The sequence below is a fragment of the Saccopteryx leptura genome, chromosome 9 (assembly GCF_036850995.1).
Source record: "Saccopteryx leptura isolate mSacLep1 chromosome 9, mSacLep1_pri_phased_curated, whole genome shotgun sequence".
Classification (NCBI taxonomy): Eukaryota; Metazoa; Chordata; class Mammalia; order Chiroptera; family Emballonuridae; genus Saccopteryx; species Saccopteryx leptura.
The window spans coordinates 36250596-36272719 of record NC_089511.1 but is presented as its reverse complement, the minus strand read 5'-3'; the positions used below and the strand labels follow the sequence as shown (position 1 = coordinate 36272719).

Below are 22124 nucleotides of genomic sequence, written 5' to 3'. Positions count from 1 at the left end.
AAAATTGAAAGAGAAAACGCAGACACAAACAGCATAAAGAGCAGTAGCACAGACAAATAGCCCAAAGCGGGTAGAAATAATAACGGATGCTAATCCAATATTTATAACTTTAGAGAGGTTGGTTGGGTGAGGCCAGTCTGGTCCAACTCTACAGTCTTTCTTCAGAAGCCTCTGTAGGAAGAAAGGCAGCTGCAAGAGAAGGTGGAGCTGCTGAGAAATGGATGCAAATCTAATGGAGCTATGTGCTTTATAAGAAGCCTGAAGTAGTAGTGTGTAGCAGACAGGACCAACCCTAGACTCGGCTAGCTGCACAAGCAGCATGTGCATAGGAAGAATCTAGCAGGCACCAAACACTATGAAGAATAAATACACACAAGAGGACAGACATTGGACAGTGTGTAATACACATGATTATGGTTGAACCTTAGAGCCTGGAAGCCTGAAGTAGTAATGGTTCTGACTAAATGAACAATTGCATTCAATATTCACCAGTAGGAGGGAATATAGTACCATTAAGGTGCATTCCTAAGACAAGGAAAATAGCAGGCCTAAAGGTCAATATTACCAAGTTTATCCTCCTCGTAAAGAGAACACAAAAATTTCAAAGTCAGATAGTGCTACCTAATACACAGACAAAGAAAGCAAACAAAGAAATGTGACCCAAATGAATCAAGAATAAAAATGTCCAGTAAAATAATTAAATGATATAAAAGTAACCAAACTACCATACACAAAATTTAAAATAATGATTCTTACAATGCTCATGAATTGTAGAGCAATAATAGATGGACATAATGAGCACCTAAATAAAAAGATAGAAAACATTAAAAAGGACATTGAAATCATTAAATTTGACAGGGTGACATTTCCCTATATTGATGAAGAAAAAGTCATACAAGTTGAAGAAGCACAGAGACTCCCATTAAAGAGGAAAACAAGGAGGTCAGAAATGGAAAGTACAATATCATAAATGAAGATTGCACTAGAAGGAATCAACAGTATGCTGGATAAAGCAGCAGATTGAATCAGTGATTTAGAAGACATGATAAATGCACATGCCCCTCTATTTTCATCTCAGCATTGTTCACAGTGGTGAAGACATGGAAACAGCCTAAGAGCACTTCAATAGAGAATTGGATAAAAAAGGTGTGGTACATATATACAATGGAATACTACTCAGCAATAAGAAATGATGACATAGTATCATTTACAACAATATGGATGGACCCTGAGAACATTATACTGAGTGAAATAAGTAAACCAGAAAAAGCTAAGAACTGTATGATTCTATACATAGGTGGGATACAAAATTGAAACTCATGGTCATTGAAAAAAGTACATCGGTTACCAGAGGAATGTAAAGGGAGATGGGGAAGGTTTTGGGGAGAAAGGGGAAGGACTTTAAAAGAAACAAAATATAAAGTGACAGAAGATAATTAGACTTTGGGTGATGGATGTACAGCATAATGGATTGTCCAAGTGAAGTGGAGAAGTTTTCTCTAAATTTATGTACTCTGGTTGACCAATGTCACCCTGTCAAATTTAATTGTCTAAATAAAAAGAAAAAATAGAAGACAAGATAAACATAACCAAATAAGTAACGCTGCAAAATGCAAAGAGTTGCAAAACGACTGAGGAAACTTTAAGAGACCTCGGTGATAACATGAAGAAAAACAACATCCACATCATAGGGGTTCCTGAAGGATAAGAGAATGAACAAAAATTGAAAACCTGTTTGAGGAAATCATAGCTGAAAATTTCCCTATATTGATGAAGAAAAAGCCATACAAGTTGAAGAAGCACAGAAACTCCCATTAAAGAGGAAACCAAGGAGGCCTACACCAAGACACATCACAATTAAATTGCGAAAGTTAAGAGACAAAGAAAGAATACTAAAAGCTGCAAGGGAAAAGCAGTTAATTATCTGCAGAGGAGCCCCCATAAGGAGGATATCCAACTTCTCAATAGAAACACTTGAGGCCAGAAGGGAATGGCAAGAAGTATTCAAAGTAATGCAGAACAAGAGCCTACAACCAAGACTGCTTTATCTGTGAAGACTATTGTTTAACATTGAAGAAGAAATAAAGAGCTTTCTAGACCAAAAAAAAGAAAAACATTCAGTGAATTGATTAAAACGCAATCAGAATTGTAAGAACTGTTAAGGGGCATACTATAAAAAAAAAAAAAAAAATTGAGAAAAATAGGAATCTAGATTTAAAGAATAAAAGGGCAATAAATATATACACATCAATTATAACCTTAAATATAAATGGATTAAATGCTCTAATCAAAGGACATAGGGAAGCTGCATGGATTAGAAAATAGAATCCATACTTATGCTGTCTACAGGAGACTCACCTCAGAACAAATGACACACATTGATTAAAAGTGAAGAAATGGAAAAAAGTATTTCATGCAAATGGAAATGAAAAGAAAGCTGGGATAGCAATACTTATATATGATAAAATAGACTTTAAAACAAAGGTTAGTGTAAGGGATAAAGAAGGTCACTACATAATGATGAGAGTAATCCAAGAGGAGGATATAACCATTGTAAATTCTCAGCAAACAAAAGTCCTGGACCGGATGTCTTCACAGCCAAATTTTACCAAACATTCAAAGAAGAATTAACACCTGTCATTCTCAAGCAATTTCAAAAAATTCAAGAGAAGGAAAAACTTCCAATCTCTTTTTATGAGGTAAGTATGATCCTCATTCCAAAACCAGGTAAAGATACCAGAAAAAACAACAACAAACAAACTATAGGCCAATATCCCTGATGAACAGATATGCTAAAATTCTCAACAGAATATTAGCAAACTGGATCCAACAATACCTTAAAAAACTAATACATCATGATCAAGTGGGATTTATTCCAGGGAGGAAAGGCTGGTATAATATCTAATATCTAATATATAATATTTTCTAAAATCAATAAATGTGATTCATCACATAAACCAAAGGAAGGATAAAAATTACATAATTATATCAATAGATGCAGGAAAGTATTTGATAAAGTATTTGTATTAGGTGATATTTATGCACCTAATACAAGAGCATCTAAATCAGTAGTTCTCAACCTTTCTAATGCCATGACCCGCAATACAGTTCATCATGTTGTGGTTACCCCAAACCAAAAATTAATTTTGGTGGCTACTTCATAACTGTAATTTTGCTACAGTTATGATTTGGAATGTAAATACCTGATATGCATTATGTATTTTCTGCTGGGGTCACGACCCACAGGTTGAGAACCTCTGATCCAAATATATAAAACAAATTTTGACAGACATATAGGGAAAGATAAACAGCAATAGTATAATAGGGGATTTAATACCTCACTTACATCAATGGACAGATCTTCCAGACAGAAAACTAACAAAGATTACAGTGGCCTTAATGACACACTCGAGTTAAATGGATTTAATTTATATCTTCAGAACTTTTTCACCCCCAAAGCAGCAGAATATACATTCTTTCAAGTGCTCATGGTACATTCTCTAGGATAGTGCACAGTTAGGACACAGAATGAGTCTCAAAAATTTAAGAAGACTTGAAATCGTATCAAGTATTCTTCTCTCAGAACAGAATGGCATGAAACTAGATAATCAAATACAATAGAAAAACTGAAAAACATTCTAACACTTGGAGGTTAAATACCATGTTATTACATAACAAATGGGTTAACAATGACATCAAGGAAGAAATCAGAAATTTTCTTGAAACAAATGAAAATGAACATATAACAACTCAAAATTTATGGGACACAGCAAAAGAGTTTTGAGAGGGAAGTTCATAGCATTACAGGCTGACCTTAAAGAAGCAAGAAAAAGCTCAAATAAACAACTTAATGCTGCACCTAAAAGAACTAGAAAAAGAACAACAAATAAAGCGCAGAGGAAGTAGAATGAAGAAAATAATAAAGATCAGAATGGAAATAAATAAATAGAGGCTAAAAAAACATTAGAGAAGATCAATGACATTAAGAGCTGGTTCTTTGAAAAGGTATACAAGATTGATAAATCTTTAATCAGACTCATCCAGAACAAAAAGAGAGAACTCAAATAAAATTAGAAATGAAAGTGGAGATGTAACAACTGACACCACAGAAATACAAAGGATTGTAAGAAAATACTATGAAGAACAAAACGCCAAAAAGTTGGACAACCTAAGTGAAATGGATAAATTCCTAGAAACATAAGTTCTTCCAAAACTCAATCTTGAAGAATCAGCAAACCTAAACAGACCTATTACAACAAATGAAATTGAAATAGTTATCAAAAAATTCTCAGCAAACAAAAGTCCTGGACCAGATGGCTTCACAGGCAAATTTTACCAAACATTCAAAGAAGAATTAACACCTGTCTTTCTCAAGCAATTTCAAAAAATTCAAGGGAAGGAAAAACTTCCAAGCTCTCTTTATGAGGTAAGTATGATCCTCATTCCAAAACCAGGTAAAGATACCAGAAAAAAAAAAAAAAAACTATAGGCCAATATCCCTGATGAACAGATATGCTAAAATTCTCAACAGAATATTAGCAAACTGGATCCAACAATACCTTAAAAAACTAATACATCATGATCAAGTGGGATTTATTCCAGGGAGGGAAGACTGGTATATATTAGCAAATCAATAAATGTGATTCATCACTAAACCAAAAGGAAGGATAAAAAATTACATATTATTATCAATAGATGCAGGAAAGTATTGATAAAACCCAGCACCCATTTATGATCAAAACTCTCAGCAAAGTGAGAATACAGGGAAACATACACATAATAAAGGCCATCTATGACAAACAGACAGCCAACATAATAATCAATGTACAAATATTAAAACCAATTCTGTTAAGATCAGAAACAAGGCAGAGGTGCCCCCTTTCACCACTTTTATTCAACACAGTTGTGGAAGTCCAAGTGGAAGCATATATTGTGTTCATGGATAGGAAGAATAAACATCATTATAATGCTTATATTACCCAAAGCAACTTATAAGTTTAATGCAATTTCTATTAAAATTCCAATGGCATACTTCAAAAATACAGATTAAATATTCCAAAAATTTATATGAAACTAAAAAAGAACACAAATAGCCTCAGCAATCCTGAGAATAAAGAATGAAGTGGGGAGTATCACACTTCCTGATATCAAGTTATACTACAAGGCCATTGTACTCAAAATAGCGTTGGTACTTGGCATAAGAACAGACATACAGATCAATGGAAAAGAACAGAGAACCCAGGAAATACACCCACGCCTTTATGGTCAATTGATATTTAACAAAGGTGGTAAAACCATACAATAGAGTAGAGACACTCTCTTTCATACATGGTGTTGGGAAAATTGGACATGTACATGCAAAAAAAATGAAACTAGATCACTAACTTACACCTTCATAAAATCAAACTCAAAATGGATAAAAGACTTCAATGTAAATAACGAAAACCATAAATATCTTGGAAAAAAAACATAGGCAGTAAACTCTCCGATATTACTTGCAGCAATATTTTTGCTGCTTTATCTCCACAAGAGCAAGTGAAATAAGAACAGGATGAACAAATGGGACTATATCAAACTAAAAATCTTTTGCACAGCAAAGAACTCCATGAACAAAATAAAAAGACAACCCACACAATGGGAGAACATATTCACCAATTCACTTGATAAGGGGTTAATAACCAAAATTTATAAAGAACTTCTAAAACTCAATACCAGGAAGACAATCCAATCAAAAAATGGGCAAAAGAAATGAACAGACACTTCTCCAAAGAGGACATCCAGATGGCCAATAGGCATATGAAAAAATGCTCAACATCACTAATCATTAGAGAAATGCACATTAAAAACCACAATGAGATATCACTTCACACCAGTCAGTATGGCGGTCATCAACAAAACAACACAGAATAAGTGCTGGCGAGGGTGTGGAGAAAAGGGAACCCTCCTGCACTGCTGGTGGGAATGCAGACTGGTGCAGCCACTGTGGAAAACAGTATGGAGATTCCTCAAGAAATTAAAAATCGAACTGCCTTTTGACCCAGATATACCACTTTTAGGAATATACCCCAAGAACACCATAGCACTGTTTGAAAAGAAGAAATGCACCCCCATGTTTATGGCAGCATTGTTCACAATAGATCTGAAAACAACCCAAGTGTCCGTCAGTAGACAGGTGGATTAAAAAGCTTTGATACATATATACTATGGAATACTACTCAGCTATAAGAAATGATAACTTTGGATCATTTACAACAACATGGATGGACCTTAATAACATTATACTGAGCGAAATAAGTAAATAGGAAAAAACTAAGAACTATATGATTCCATACATATGTGGGACATAAAAATGAGACTCAGAGACATGGACAAGAGTGTGGAGGTTTTAGGGAGGGGGGGAGGAGAGAAAGGGGGTGGGGGAGGGGGGGGGTACAAAGAAACCAGTTAGAAGGTGATGGAAGACAATTGGACTTTGGTGATGGGAATGCAGCATAATCAAATGTCAAAATAACCTAGAGATGTTTTATCTGAACTTATGTACCCTGATTTATCAATGTCACCCCATTAAAATTAATTTTAAAAAATACCTACTGTGATTCTCTTTACTAAGTTTTGAACTTTGTAATAACAAAGTAGTATACAATTTGGAGTATGATAATATATTTAGTTTCAATAAAAAGAAATTCATGGGTCTACTGTAACACTTTTCTTAGAACAAAATGGTTTTACTAAAAGAAAGAGAAATATAAAAAGAAGCTAAGTAATACATGGAGTTTATACATTGCTTTATAATTTATTTGTAATATGCTTTTACTTGCTTTGTCAATAAAATTTATTTTTATATTTTATGGATAAGAAAATTCAGGCTTTGCCAGGTTCATCCCCTACTCAAAGTCCAATCACCAATAAGAGTTGGACTCAGAGGTGAACTTCACTCTTATGAAGCCATGTCAGAACTACTTGGACCCCAGCACCTTCCCTCTCAGCCAAAAATACACTGTTACTTCACCATCGGAGTGCAGTGTACAGTTCCGTAGAGTAACGTCATGCTTTCCATATTTTTTGAGTGGAAGTGCTTTGGAAGCAGTAACATTTTAAGGTGTTCTTAGCAACAGACAACTGTATAAATTAAAATTTAAGAATTTACTAGGGAAAGTGAAGAGAGGTATCTTTATGTCACAATTTAACGCAAGCTAGTTCTATGACAAGTTATATATACATGAAATAAATACTATAGCAAACAACATGTCCTTGCTAATAATATCATATATGGCTATATTAGAGTTATAATTTGATTAGCACGATTAGACAATCATACATATGGCAGGGATCATATGAAATAAACTTTGCAAAATTTGAAAATTTGTGCATATAATTTACTAAAATCTGTTAGCACAGCACAGTAGTGTTACACAGAATTTTTAGTTTTAAAATGATTAATTCTGCAAATTCTTAAATTATTTGTGAGGAAGGTCTAATTTTAGAAACTTTTGTTGCTGTGGAAATAGAACTTGAAAGGTAGGGGACACTTCAAACATAGGGTGTCACCCAGGAAAAATCTTCAAAGGCAGTATGAGTGGAATAATAATACCAGAACCTTAAAAGAGGCCAAATTTCTTATAGAAAAAAATTAAGTTCTTGACTAATATTCGTCTGAATCACATTACATCTACCACTCATAGAAATATATAAAGCTATTATAAAAAAAAGTAATGATAGCTGGGAAAAGACAAGGAAAGTAAAGAAGGTAATAAAAGTCATGTTCACAATGCAATTCTTAGGGGATAAAATTGAGTCAACACCCCAGAGCTATGGGATTGTGGTTTTGTCTAGCACGGAGGACCCAACAGGCATGTGGATGGAGGGACTGAGTGTAGTCAGAGACCCTCATCCATCCCTTGGCTATGCTCAGAAACGAGCCAGGAATTCCTAAATCACAGGGGAGTGCTCCTTGCAGTTGCCAAGCTATGTTCAGAAAACTTTGTTGTCTGCATGCTAATAAAATATTATTCAGAGTTCTTCCTACAAAAACCATCTATCAAATAAGAAGGTGAGATGGAATGACCTCCAAGATCTCTTGTAGCTTCAACAAGATAACTTTATGGTAAGTAAAAAAGGTCTAATTGTATTTTTAATAAATAAATAAATAGGAATTTTTATTAAAAATCCATGAGTCAGGGACTCTTTTATTCAGAGGGTAGGAGAATGGATAGCTCAGTTTATACAACCAAATTTTTCTTATGTTTGGAGTGCAATTTCTGTGTGTACATAATGAATGCAATCCTCTCAATTGATACTTGTTTTTAATTCCTTTTTTCCCCCTCCATTTGGCAGTTGCTTTTTTTTTTTTTTTTTACTCATCAGTTTAGGAATTTGTTTGGTTATTTTCTTCCACGTAATGACTATGTTTAAAATAGTCTTTGGCTAGATGCCTAGAGGCTCTTAGGCAGGGGTCCCCACACTTTTTACACAGGGGGCCAGTTCACTGTCCCTCAGACCATTGGAGGGTCAGACTATAAAAAAAAAACTATGAACAAATCCCTATGCACACTGCACATATCTTATTTTAAAGTAAAAATACAAAACTAGAACAAATACAATATTTAAAATAAGGAACAAGTAAATTTAAATCAACAAACTGACCAGTATTTCATTGGGAACTATGGGTCTGCTGTTGGCTAATGAGATGGTTAATGTGCTCCTCTCACTGAGCACCAAAGAAAGAGGTCCCCTTCCGGAAGTGTGGCGGGGGGCCGGATAAATGCATAGTTTAGGGACCTCTGCTCTTAGATGTTGGGTGTTATGTAAACAAAACTAATTACTCAGTTCAGTGCCAGTATCAGATCAGTGGCAATGAGAACTTAGTTGAGAAAAAAAAGTAAAAATTTTAACATAATATGTTTTTATAAAATAAATAATAGACGTTATTCTATATTTTTATACATTTATAGTAGGGGAGTGGGTGGTGGCAAGGGTGTAAAGAAGAATAAATCAAATATAAGGTGATGGAAAATGAGTTGACTGGGTGATGGACACGCAACATAATCAACAGTTCAAATGCTATAGAAATGTGTACCTGAAACCTCTGTACTCTTAGGAATCCTCGTCACCCTGTTACATTTAATTTTTTAAATAAAAATTTAAAAATATATATGTTTAGTGTTTATTTTTTTCAAATGTTCTCAGACACATCATTTCATCTGGTTATCAAAACAAACCTCATGTGCTGGACACTAGAGATATCGTCAATCACATTTTAGAAAGTTAGGGGACAAGCCTCAGAGCCCTTGTGCTGCCACAAATGTTTTTGTTGTAATCATTGGCTCGACAGATACTTACTGAAAACCTACTAATTGCCAGATGTCGCAGAAGGAGTTGTAACGCGACCAACCACCCCACCTTGTCCAGAGCTGAGGAATTTCCTGGGAGGCAGACTTTTAGTGCTAAAACAGGACTGTCCTGGGAAAATTGTGATGTTTTGTCATCTCAACAGCACATCACGGGGTTCAAGTCATGAAAGAAGCTACGTGCCAGATGGAGAACTCTCTGGCTTACACTATTCTGTCCTCACTCAGGACCCTTTCTCTGGACCCCACTCCCAGCTCTCTACCAAAAGTTCTCTTCAGTGTTGCCAATAATCCCCTAAGTATGAAAAAGAACCTCCTGCTCCACAACTGCTCAAAGCTATTCAACATTCAACTACCTGATATTCCCTTCGACTTCATGTTTTTCCCTTTGCCTTCCTCTTTTTCTTAGTAATGACCTCCATTTTCCAATCTGAACTTCCACCATTAACCACTGACACCCCAGTTTATATCCACAGCAGCAATATGACACACATGGATGCATCTGGTGAAAAAAACCCATTCCACTGTCCATCCCACTAAGTATTCAAATGAACTAAATTTCCAAACAAAATGATTTTGTTTCCTCCACAGCCAATTCCTTCTCTCAACTCTGTTGTTTGGCCACACCCCTTGGTCCCCAGGTCTAAATCACAGTCATCATTTGTTCTTTTCACGGCCTCTACTGTGTCACCGGTTTTCGGCAAACAGTTCTTTAGAAAATTTTTCCCATGTCTCTATTTTTTTTGCTTTTCCTGCTGTTACCACTATAGCTAAGTTCCTCTTTCTCTCTCTTGGATTGCTGGTTCAGTCTCCTGGTAAAGCATACCCCTCCCCCCTCTCCCATTCATTTCTTTCTTTATTCTATTTGAGTTTCACTGGTCCCAGATGACAGTGCATTCTGGTCCTTAGTCCTGCTGTGCTTTCTATGCACTACACTCACTAGTCAAACTAAAGTACTTGCCACACAGTCCTTTCCTCTCTTACTATATTTTTGCATATGTTACTCTTTACATATGAAATATTTTTGATAGATGCATGAATTTACCAGGAATTACAACTGCCCTTTTGCTGTTCCGCTTGGCTGCCTGACCCCACCCTTAATTATTGGACAATCGCCCCTGGGACAGAGGGGTTCCAGGAAGCTGGTCTATTACCCAAGGAGGAATATTCAGAAAGCCAACCATACCAGCACACCCTTGCTCAAGGCTATCCCCAACCCTATAAAATTTTGCCTCTGTCTGTTTTTGAGGCACTTCTTCCCAAAGAAGAGCCCCGGCAGGTCTTTCTCCTCTAATAAAGCCTGCACATCTGGTGTTCGAGTGCCGTCTCATTCTTACAAGTTTTACTTGTCAAAATCTTACTCATCTTTCAAGCCAATTTTAAAGTTTCATATATTTTGGTTTTTGTAGTTCCAAAAGGATGTCAGCATTGCCTCCTTTGAACTCATTTCACTTGTATCCTGAACAGCTCACCTCACCTGCTTTATATTATAATTATTTGTATCCTTTTCTTACTCTTCCAACTACTGTGTACAGCTTGAGACCCATTTGGTGTCTTGCTCATTCCAGAATCCCACAGACATTAAGTTTCTATAAAAGATTGAATTGCTCTAACTTCTCTCCCAGTTCCAGCTTTAAAAATGCATTTTGTACATAAGACATTTTGGATATTTGAAATACAGTGTGATTTCAATAAATATATAATTAATACATTGACATTATTTTTTAAAAATGAAACACGCCAGGATTATCCAACATCAATGCAACATTTCCGAGTACAGAGGCATTCATTCCCGCTACCAGCACGACCCGAGTGCGCATGTCTGTACACACATGTTGTCGGCCCGGCCAGCTCCTTATCAGCTCCTCTGCAGAAAGGGCCGCAGAGACCGAGACCCATGTCAGGATGGCCAATCACTTGTGTTCAGAAAATAGATTTTAATTGAGTAATTTTTCAGATGGTTGAAACTGAATTGTTATAGCACCGCAGAAAGAATGCTTGTTGGGGGCCTGAATTGTTTCTACCCATTTAGTGAGGGCCACAATGTAAGTATGCAATCCATGAAATTTGAATATTATAAATGTTTGGCTTTTTAGGACAGTCCAAAAAGAAACCCCTCAAGTTGGGCCTTAAAGAGTTTCACTTAATTAACTTGGACTCAACTAAAATATTGGAACTAAAAGATTCATCATACCACAGTATTTGCGGGGTCTTTCCAGAGACAATTTCAAAAATAGCAAAGTTGAAGAACGCTAGTCATTGTTCATGTTTTCAAAACATTCTCCTAAAGGCTTTGGGTTTGCATCTGGAGGGAGAAATAAGAGACTGATGAGAAGAAAATCATACTATATCTCGCTTTATTAGTCACTGTACCCTCCCCTTTTATGCAGTTGCCCATAAAGTTCCTTGGGCCATGCATGAACAATTCAGGGACTGCTACTTCACACAATGCTGTCAGCCAGCCCACCCAGCATCACAACTTATACTGCCCACTCCGCATGACAACTCAGCCTGCCCACTCAGCCTGTCCACTCCACGTGGCCACTCAGCCTGCCCACTCTACCTGGCCACTCAGCCTGACCACTTCACATGGCCCCACAACCCAATCATTCAGACTGCCCACTCCACTTGGCCACTCATCCAGCCCACTCAGCATGGCCACTCAGCTGGCCACTACGCATGGCACCTCATCCTGCCCAATCTGCGTGGCCCCTCAGACTGGTCACTCAGCCTGGCCACTCAGCATGGCCACTCAGCCTGCCCACTCAGCTTGGCCACTTCGCATGGCACCTCATCCTGCCCAATTCACGTGGCCCCTCAGACTGGTCACTCAGCCTGGCCATTCTGCCTGGCAACCTGCCTGGCTGCTCGGTCAACTCATACAGCCTGACCCTTAGCCTGCCCACTCTGCATGGCCCGTCAGCATGATTACTGTGACTGGCCACTCGCATAAACACTTAGCCTGACCCCTCAGTCTAGTCCCTCAGCCGGGCCACTCCACATGGCCACTCAGCCTGCCCTCTTCGCATGGCCATTCCACATGGTCATTTCTTATGACCACTAAGCCAGGCCACTCAGCCTGCCCACTCCACATGGCCACTCGGTCTGGTCACTCATCCAGCCCACTCTGCATGACCACTCATCATGCCCTCTCTGCCTGGCAGGTCAGCATGATTACTCTGACTGGCCACCCCACATCAACATTTAGCCTGACCCCTCAGTCTAGTCCCTCAGCCAGCCCACTCAGCATGGTCACTCAGCCTGCCCACTCCACTTGGCCATTCAACCTGGCTACTCTGTATGGCCATTCAGCCTGCCCATTTTACATGGCCATTCAGCCTGGTCACTTAGCCTGGCAAATCCGCCAGGCCACTCAGCAGGGCCCCTTGGCCTGGCCACTCCACGTGGTCATTCAGTTTGTCCACTCCACATGGCCCCTCAGCCTGACAACATAGCCTGGCCACTCAGCCTTCCCACTCCACATGGCCCCTCAGCCTGGCCATTCAGCCTGGCCCCTTTGTCTGGACCCACAGTCTGGCCACTCAGCCTGCGCAATCAGCCTGCTCCTTAGCTTGCCCACTCAGCCTGGCCACTCAGCCTGCCCATGGCCTCTCAGCCTGGCCACTAAGCCTGCACTCAGCCGACTTGTTTGAGGTCTCTGAGTCTGCAGGCGGGATTCCCAGCGGGACTCAGAATCCCAGGACACGTGTTGTGCCCACTATAATTAAGTGAAAGTAGGTTTCTTAGTAAGAGATCCTTTGAGAATCACACTCAAGTTTGTACAAATAATTTAAAGACTTAGCCACACTCATTGTATCCCTTTACTCATAGCATCCTGTGAACTTTCTCAAATTGTTAAAAGAATAAGAAAATAGATGACTAAAACAAAATTTCTATTGTTATCGTATGTTTAATAACAGAGGATAATTTCATTGGGCTTTGATATTCATTCACTAATGAGAAATGTGTGCACTCAGTCACCACATAATCATGTGGGAGTTACAGACATAGGAGCAGGTGTTCCCTCATCATTCTTCCAGTCACTTCTAAAGGTTTAAGGGATAGTCTCCCATAGGTGTCTTTCACAGAACTTTCTGGGCGAGTTCTTATGTAGGAAGAGCACTTCCTTGGCTGGTCAGATCACTCATAACTTCATTGCCTTCATTTTCCTTCTCCGGATCTGCCTCCACTTTTATAGTCCTCCACATATTTCCAAGAGCAGCAGAAAATGAGTAAATCTCTGGTGGGTTTTTCGGATCATGTACTTCTTCCCTAGTTTGTTGGATAATATACCTTAGGACAGTGGTAGTCAACCTGGTCCCTACTGCCCACTAGTGGGCATTCCAGCTTTCATGGTGGGCAGTAGTGGAGTAACCAAAGTATAAATTAAAATATAGATTTAACTATAGTAAGTTGTTTCATAAAGATTTATTCTGCCAAACTTAGCAAAAATTCGATATAAAGTACTTGGTAAGTAATTATTATTATATGCTTTCACTTGCTGTAACTCTGCTTTCTAAATTTTATAAAGTAAAGTTACTTCCCTACTTTACAAATCAGCATTACTGTGGAACTGGTGGGCGGTTAGAAAATTTTACTAGTAAGAGTGATACAAAAGTGGGTGGTAGGTATAAAAATGTTGACTACCCCTGTCTTAGGAGGTGGATAGTTCAAACTTTAAAATGGGAAATTAGAACCAGATAAAGGATATACTTAGACAAAATAGAGCAGCAAGTCAGCATAAGGCATTTCTGTCATGTTCGTATGTGTTGATAGCATGATGCTCTAGAGCTCTTAAAGCCACATTACAAGTTGGTCCTGACCCGGGTCTACCTGGCATGCCCACCAGGGGGTGATGCTCTGCCCATCTGGGGCATTGCTCTGTTGCAACTGGAGCCATTCTAGCCCCTGAGGTGGAGGCCATGGAGCCATCCTCAGCACCTGGGCCTACTTTGCTCTAATGGAGCCTTGGTTGTGGGATGAGAAGAGAGAGAGAGAGAGAGAAAGGAGAGGTAGAAGGGTGGAGAAGCAGATTGGTGCTTCTCCTGTGTGCCCTGGCTGGGAATCAAACCTGGAACTTCCACACGCCGGGCTGACGCTTTACCACTGAGCCAACTGGCCAGGGCCTAGAAGTTCTTATTTTCTTGATGTCCATCTCCTCACTAGCTGGTGTGCTCTCCAGGCCAGTGTTTATCTGGGTCTCCAGAGTGCCTGGTGCATGGTTGGTACCATAGCCTGAATCAGACCTGCCCTGGCCTTTAGGATCTAGACTTAAGATGCCCCACCCCCATTTATTTGCAAGTCCAAGTACAGCCTGAGTTGCCCAATAAAGGATCCAAGGATCGGACATAAAGACCCAAGAACCGGGGTTTACTTGAGGACTATGCACGGTGCACCAAGTGTGTGTGTGTCCAGGCAGTATACACAGGGCCCTTGTGCAAGGCCAGCCATTCAGTGCTCATGCCTGGAAGCAAGACCCTTGAGTGCTAGATCCACTGTGTGTGTGTGTGTGTGTGTGTGTGTGTGAGAGAGAGAGAGAGAGAGAGAGAGAAGGAGAGAGAGAGAGATGTTAGGTTGGGATGGTGGGTTCTTAGAGAGTTCTGAGGTAGGTCTTGGGCCTGGAGTGCCCTCATGGTCCTAGGAGAGGGTCGAATGTTGCCCCCCCTCCTGGTCAAGAGAAACAGAAAAGAGTTTGCTTAACTGCAGGTAAACCTGAGTCCCTTGATCAGGAGAGGGCTAGGATGGATGGGCAGTTGGGGTAGTGATTTATGGGTCCTGGGCAGGGCTGGGCACGGGAATTCACAGCAGCAAAGGTCTGGGCCGTCGTGGTGGTTGGGCTGAGCACGGTGGTGCTCGCCACCATCTCTTCCAACTGTCACCCCATTCCTGAGGTTGTTTTCCAGCTCTGCCCTTCTGGTTAGCAGCTGCTCCCTATGCAGGAGGGCTGTGGGAAAGGAGTGGGCTCGGCCTGTAGTGGGTTCTGGGAGGACCTTGCCCTGGGGTCTCAGCACGCGTCTGGGAGTACGCTCACAGATGACTTTCCACCCAGCACAGCTCTGGAGGACTTGGCCCTGTGTGGTGTGTGGGCATTGGGTCTGTGTAGGCCCCGAGTGTGTGTGATGGGCACCTGCCTGGGAGAGGCCTGAGTGAGTACACATGCTCTGGGGACGGGTGACTGCTCAGAACAGGTCTGGGTGAGGGGCTCAGAGATGGGAGAGGCCATATCATCTGGTGTGGAGATGGAGAAGCAGTTCCTGAGCCATCTTGGGAGGAAGTCTGTGGCACTGTCTCCTGGGGTAGCAGGAGCAGTCTGAGGCAGCAGGCACTCATGAGGTTCCTGGATCCTGGAGACAGAGAGCCCAGGATGTGTCTGGAGTCTTGGTGAACCCAAGGGAAATAGCTGGAACAGAAGGGGGTGTCCCCCCTTCTGCTTTTCTTCTCTGGCCCTGCTGGACTGCCCTTCCTAAGCCTGGGGTGTGTGTGTGTGTGTGTGTGTGTGTGTGTGTGTGTGTGTGTGTCAAGTGGACCCTTTCCTGTCCTATAAGGAGAGTTACCTTGGAGCACAGAGAGGACCTGAGAGGCTCCCAAGGACACCAGGTCTCTGTGGGCCTCTTTGACCTGGAGGATTATGGTCCTGAAACATTTGGCTCACCTGCTGTCTATGCCCAACTGCTCCCTTTCACTCCCATCTTCTCACACCAATGCACACTCTCCTCCAGGCCTGCTGTGCCCATGGAGCTGCCCACATCACATATACCTGTTCTTCCCGCTGGTTCCCGGACTGTCCTATAACGTCTACCTTACCTTCCTGATGTTACGTGCCACACACCTGTCATAGGCGCCTGCACGACACAGTTGACTCTAACCTCTTTGTGACAGTGCCTGGGCCATCAGTGCCCTGTCCACTGTCAGCCTTGTGGAGACAGCCTGGGGTTTGAGGTCAGGGAGATGCATTTCACCAGGCTTGATGTTTACTCACCCTTCATCAATCCCTAATTAGTTTGGAAATTCATCTTTTACCTGAGCCAGTGGTGCTGATGAGAATTCCCAGCCTCTTCTCTGTGTCCTGTGCCTGGGCTGTGGCCTAGTGTTGCCACATTCCTGAGCTGTGTCCTTCCATGCCGTCTGTGTTCCTCCTTTGAGGACAAGTTCTGCCTCTTGTGTTACTATTTCAGTTATCACCTTTATGTTTTTTTTCTTTCTTTTTTTTTGTGACAGAGACAGAGCGGGACAGATAGTGACAGGCAGAAAGAGAGAGATGAGAAGCATCAATTTTTCATTGCAGCTCCTTAGTTGTTCATTGATTGCTTTCTCATGTGTGCCTTGACCAGGAGGCAACAGCAGAGTGAGTGACCCCTTGCTCAAACCAGTGACCCTGGGCTCAAGCCAGCAACCAAGGGGCCATGTCTATGATCCCATACTCAAGCTGGTGACCCTGCACTCAAGCTGATGAGCACGTGCTCAAGTAGGTGACTCCAGGGTTTCGAACCTGGGTCCTCTGTGTCCCAGTCCGATTCTCTATCCACTACGCCACTGCCTGGTCAGGCTGACATGTTTATCTTGTTTTCTTAACTATTTAGTTGACTCATAAAAGGTGGAGGATTTACATTACTCAAAACCTCTGTCACAGGGAGGAAAGAAACAGGGAAGAAACTAAATTTGAGCCAGCTAAATTAAAATTTTCTACTCAATTCTAAACCCGTTATGCATTTTCATAACAACTAAGTAGAGTTCAGATGATGAAATTAATGCACAAATGAATGCAAACAGGCTGACATATTCTCATAAAACTAAAGTCTCCTATCTAGTGTAAAACCCTCTATCAGATAAAAAACATTTTCTCTTCCTCTCCCCCTTCTCCTTCTCTCTCTCTCTCTCTCTCTCTCTCTCTATCTCTCTCTCTCCCTCCCTCCCTAGATTTTTTATTACCTGACCAGGCAGTGATGCAGAGGATACAGTGTCGGCTTAGGACTCTGAGGACTCGGATTTGAAACCGTGAGGTTGTTAGCTTGAGCCCAAAGCTCTCTGGCTTGAAGCCCAAGGTTACTGGCTTGAGCAAAGGGTAACTCGCTCTGCCGTAACCTCCTCATCAAGGCACATATGAGAAAAGCAATCAATGAGCAACTAAGATGCCACAACTATGAGTTGACGCTTCTCAGCGCTTTCCCTTCCTGTCTGTCCCTGTCAGTCCCCTTTAATTGCGCACGCATGCGTCAGAAGACAAAATTTTTTTAATTTTTTAAAATTTTTGACAGAGACAGAGAGTCTGAGAGAGGATCCCATGCTCAGGCCAGCCACCCTTGCTCAAGCCGATGACCTCAAGGTTTTGAACCTGGGTCCTTAGCATCCTCGGTTGACACTCAATCCACTGTGCCACAGCTTGGTCAGGCAGAATTGCTTCTGTTTCTGATTTGGGTTGTTGTTGTTATTTCCTATTATTAGAGTGAGTTTTAGCTAACTCTGAACTCCAATATATTGTTTAAATCTTGGAAGCTTTAAGTAGGGCAGGTAGGGATGGAACAGTTATTTAAGGACCCCCTTTGAGAGAAGAGATCTCCCTCTGAGCTCCTTTTTAGAAGGTTGGAGAGCTTGAGCTCTGGAGGTACAGTGGATAAAATGTCGACCTGGAGCACTCAGGTCACCCGTTTAAATCCCTGGGCTTCCCTGGACAGGGCACATATGGGAGTTGATGCTTCCTGCTCCTCCCACTTCTCTCTCTCTCTCTCTCTCTCTCTAAAAATGAATAAATAAAATCTAAAAAATAAAAGAAGGCTGGAGATACTAGGACTATGGATTACATAAATAATGTGATAAACACTTTTTGCTGACATTGTTATCTGCATTTTGCGTTGTTTCCCTGGAATAGATTCTTGGAGCACTACTGCTTATAGGAGCTTTCATTTAAAAAAATATTTAATTTATTAATTTTAGAGAGAGTAAGGTAGAGAGAGAGACAGAGAGAGCGGGATAGGAACATGGATCTGTTCCTATGTGTGCCTTGACCAGAGATAGAACTGGCAACCTCTGTGCTTTGGGATGATGCTCTAACCAACCGAGCTATCTGGCCTGGGCAGAGTTTTCATGTCAGTAACACTGAAGTTGGTCTTCCCGACAGGATGTACCAACTTATACCACTACCAAGAAAATATATGCAAGTTTCACCACAATCGACCGAATTTCCATTAAAAAAATTTTTTTCTTAAAAATTTATTGCCTGACTGGCGGTGGCACAGTGAATAGAGTCGGCCAGGAACGCTGAGGTTCCTAGTTTGAACCCCAAGGTTGTCAGCTTGAGCAAGGGGTTGTCAGCTTGGGTGTGGGGTCGCTGGCTGAGTTTGAGCAGCCTCCCTCAAGCATGAGAAGCAATGAACAACTAAAGTGAAGCAACTATGAATGGATGCTTCTCATCTCTCTCCTCCCACTCTCTAAAAAAATTTTTTTTAATTGCTTGATTTTAGAGAGGTAAGAACAGGGAGAGAGAGGAACATTGATCTGTTCCTGTATGTACCCTGACCAGGGACTGAACGGGCCAGCTGTGTACTTTGGGATGAAGCTCTAACCAACAAAGCTATCCAGCCAGGGCAAAATTTCCATTTTTAAAGGGGAGATGATGTAAAATATCTCATTGTTAACTTATTTTGTTTATCAGATAATTTTTTAAAAAGATTTAAATAATTTTAGAGAGAGTAGCTGGGTCAGGGAGGAGTGCAAAGTATCAGCTTATAGTAGATACTTCTCTTACGTGCCTTGACCCGGCATGCCCAGGATTTCAAACCGGCAACCTCAGCTTACAAGGTCCATGCTTTACCCCTGTGCCACCATAGGTGAGGCTCAGGTCACTTTTCAATTGCCAGCTCTGTGGATAATAGCTCCCCAGACACTTCTTCTCACCTGTGCCTGCCCCACTACCCTGAGCATGGGGACTGGGGGTGGGTGTTGATGCTGCAAGCTCTGAGAGGTGCTGGGGAGCAGCTGCAGGGTGGGACACTGCTCAACTGCCTGCTGAGGACAATGGGCCACGACAGGCTCCTCAGCAATGTGGGGCCCACGTCCTGGTCAGTGTGCACCAGGACAATTCCGGGTTCAGGCTCCCGCTTCCAGAGTCACTGTGGGTTCCCTGCTGGAATTCTCTGCTGCGGGAGGGGCTGGAAAAGAGAGACTCATCCACTGGAGGTCCTGACAGATAATGGTTTGCATTCCTTATCAGGTGTGTGAAATTAATGACAAGGACTGTGTGGCTTGTGTTTTTGGGGACAAAACAGTAGACACCTCTCTTCCTCCCCTCACTGCGTGTGGCCCCAAAGCCCCACCTCATCCCTTAGAGCAGGTGATGGAAAAATAGGGCATCCTAATATCTCTTGGTGACTGAAAGTGGTGGCCATAGCCGAAGCCCAGCGTTCTACTGGCTCAACCTGACATAGGCTTGGGCCTGGCTTGGCCTTGGAGTCTTGAGTACAGCAACCAAAAGCAAGAAGCAGTCCGCAATTAACCCCAGCTTCCTGCACTAGGCGCCTTCGCCAACAGACAGATGGGTGTTCGGAAAGCAGTGAGGAACCACATGGTCCAGGGCTGAGCTGGGTTCTTGGAGTCACGCGAGATTCTGGGGCCGCTTATGCGCCAGATGTAGAGGATTTTCCAGGGTCCTGGATCTGGCACAGCGATTCAGCCAAAGGCCAGGGTCGCTGAAAGTGTGGCGGCTCTGGGAAGTAGGACGAGGGAGTTTGTGGGAAACGTTTATAAGTTTCTATTTTTCCCGCGAGACGGCGGGAGCCGCCTCCAGCTCAGCTCGCGCGGATCCGTGACCCTTCCACAGACCCGACAGTCCAGGCGCAAGACGGGGGCCACAGCTCGCCTCCGGACCGCCCAGGGCCAGTCCCGAAAAACAGCCACGGCGTTCCGGCGGTGCCTCCGCGCCCCTCCATGCCCCTCCATGCTCCTCCACGCTCCGGGCGCCGCCACCTCCACTCCCCACACACCAGGGCCGCAGTGCCGTCTCCTTCCTCGCATTCCCGCCCCACAAAGGAGTTCCCCGCAGTCGCGGGGCCGCGGGGAAGGGGGCGTGGCCGGCGTCTCCGAGCGCACATTTCTGCGCCGCGAGCGCCACGGGTCCCGGACCGCGCGTGGCCCGCGGAGCGACCCCCGCCGAGCGTCGGCCCGGCCCCGCCACGCCCCGCGCCCAGGATTCCCGGGGCGGGCTCGGAGTTCTGGCGGACGATGCGGCGGCGCGGCCGGAGTGGCGGCGGGAAGCTGAAGCGGAGGTGACGCGCGACGGCCGGCGGGCCGGACCATGCAGCGCTCCCGGGCAGCCGAGGACGAGGCGGCTCTGCTCCTGGCAGGGCTGGCCCTGCGGGACCTGCAGCCTGGCTGCGACTCTCCGGGCCGGGGTCGGCGGGGGCCGAGGCTCGGGCTGGGAGACAGGCGGCGCCGGCGCTGGGCCGCCGAGGGAAGGGCCGCGCCAGCGGCCCCGAAGCCGGGACGGACGGACTGAGCCGAGGGAAGAGCGGCGCCGGTGGCCCCCGAGATGAGCGCGCAGCCCGCGGGCAGCCCGCGGGCCAGCCTGGCGGGCTCCGACAGCGGCGGCGGCAGCGACAGCGCCCGTTCCAGCGGCATCAGCCTGGGCTACGACCAGCGCCACGGCAGTCCGCGCTCAGGCCACTCGGACCCGCGTCCCGGTCCGGAGCCGCCGTCGGTGGGCAGCGCCCGCTCCAGCGTGTCCCGTCTCGGCTCCCGCGGCTCGGCCGGCACTTACCCCGACCTGCTCCTGCCCGGCCCCGGCCCCGCGCCGACTCGCTCCCCCGAGTCTGCGGGTCGGCCCCCTTCCCTCTGCCTTCGCTCCAGCTGCCCCTGGGCCGAGGGGGCGGCCCGAGCGCGGCGGAGCGGCGGCTGGAGGCGTTGACCCGAGAGCTGGAGCGGGCGCTGGAAGCGCGCACGGCGCGGGATTCCTTCGGTGAGCGGTCGGGACGGCCCCGGGGTTGCGTCCGGCTCGGGCGAGCTCAGCCTGGGTGACTGGGGCTGGGCGTTGTTAGGGGCCGGGATGAGAAGGGGAGCCGGTGGCGTGTTTCGCCGGAAGTGTGTGAGTGTGGACCGCCGGCCTTGCCTGTAGGTTTCCCGGCCGAGAAGGGGCTCTGGGAAAGTGAGTTGAAGCCCTTACCCCAACTGGGAGAAAAAGCCATGTAAATATGTAGGCACAACAAGCCATTTCTGGCTAATTTCTTCTTAACTCCTGGAACTTGCTTCTGTTCATCCTACTGGTTACTTTGTGACCACGGTTGGCCTAAATTGTGAAGGGACCCATCATCCCGGTGTTTGCCCTCCTGGCAGCAGTGTCATTTGTAGACAGTAAGCAGGGCAGTAAGTGGCCGGGTTGCCACCGGACAACCTCTTACCTGAGTGTTTGGTGATGGTAGCTGTTGGAGGTAGAGTGTGTGAGGGAGGGAGAGTCCACCCTGTAGCAGAGGGGACCAAGCCAGTCTCTGGGCTGTCCTCTCTCTAAGCTTTGCTTTGTATGTGGCATGTTTCCAGAGGGAATCCTGCTGGGCAGCATTTGCAAACCTCACCAGTTTCTGAGTCCTCATTTCCCATTGGGACCCTGGGTCTCACGGAACCCTGTTAGTCCTTTGGACAACAATAGGACTCTTAGGCTTGAGGTTCTGACAAGATGCCTGGGGCTTCCTTCCCTCCCTTACTGCTGGGCGGACAGTCCAGGCAGCGGACTCTAATGGGGGGTCAGGGGACGGCTGGTGTTCATCCTGCCAGGGATGGAGGCTGTCCTGGGTT

General features: G+C 44.0%; 1 pseudogene; it reads left to right on the top strand.

Moving 5' to 3' along the window:
* Nucleotides 1–20634: 20634 nt before the first annotated feature.
* LOC136381464 (Wilms tumor protein 1-interacting protein-like) overlaps nucleotides 20635–22124 on the top strand; it is a 39987-nt pseudogene continuing 38497 nt past the window's right edge.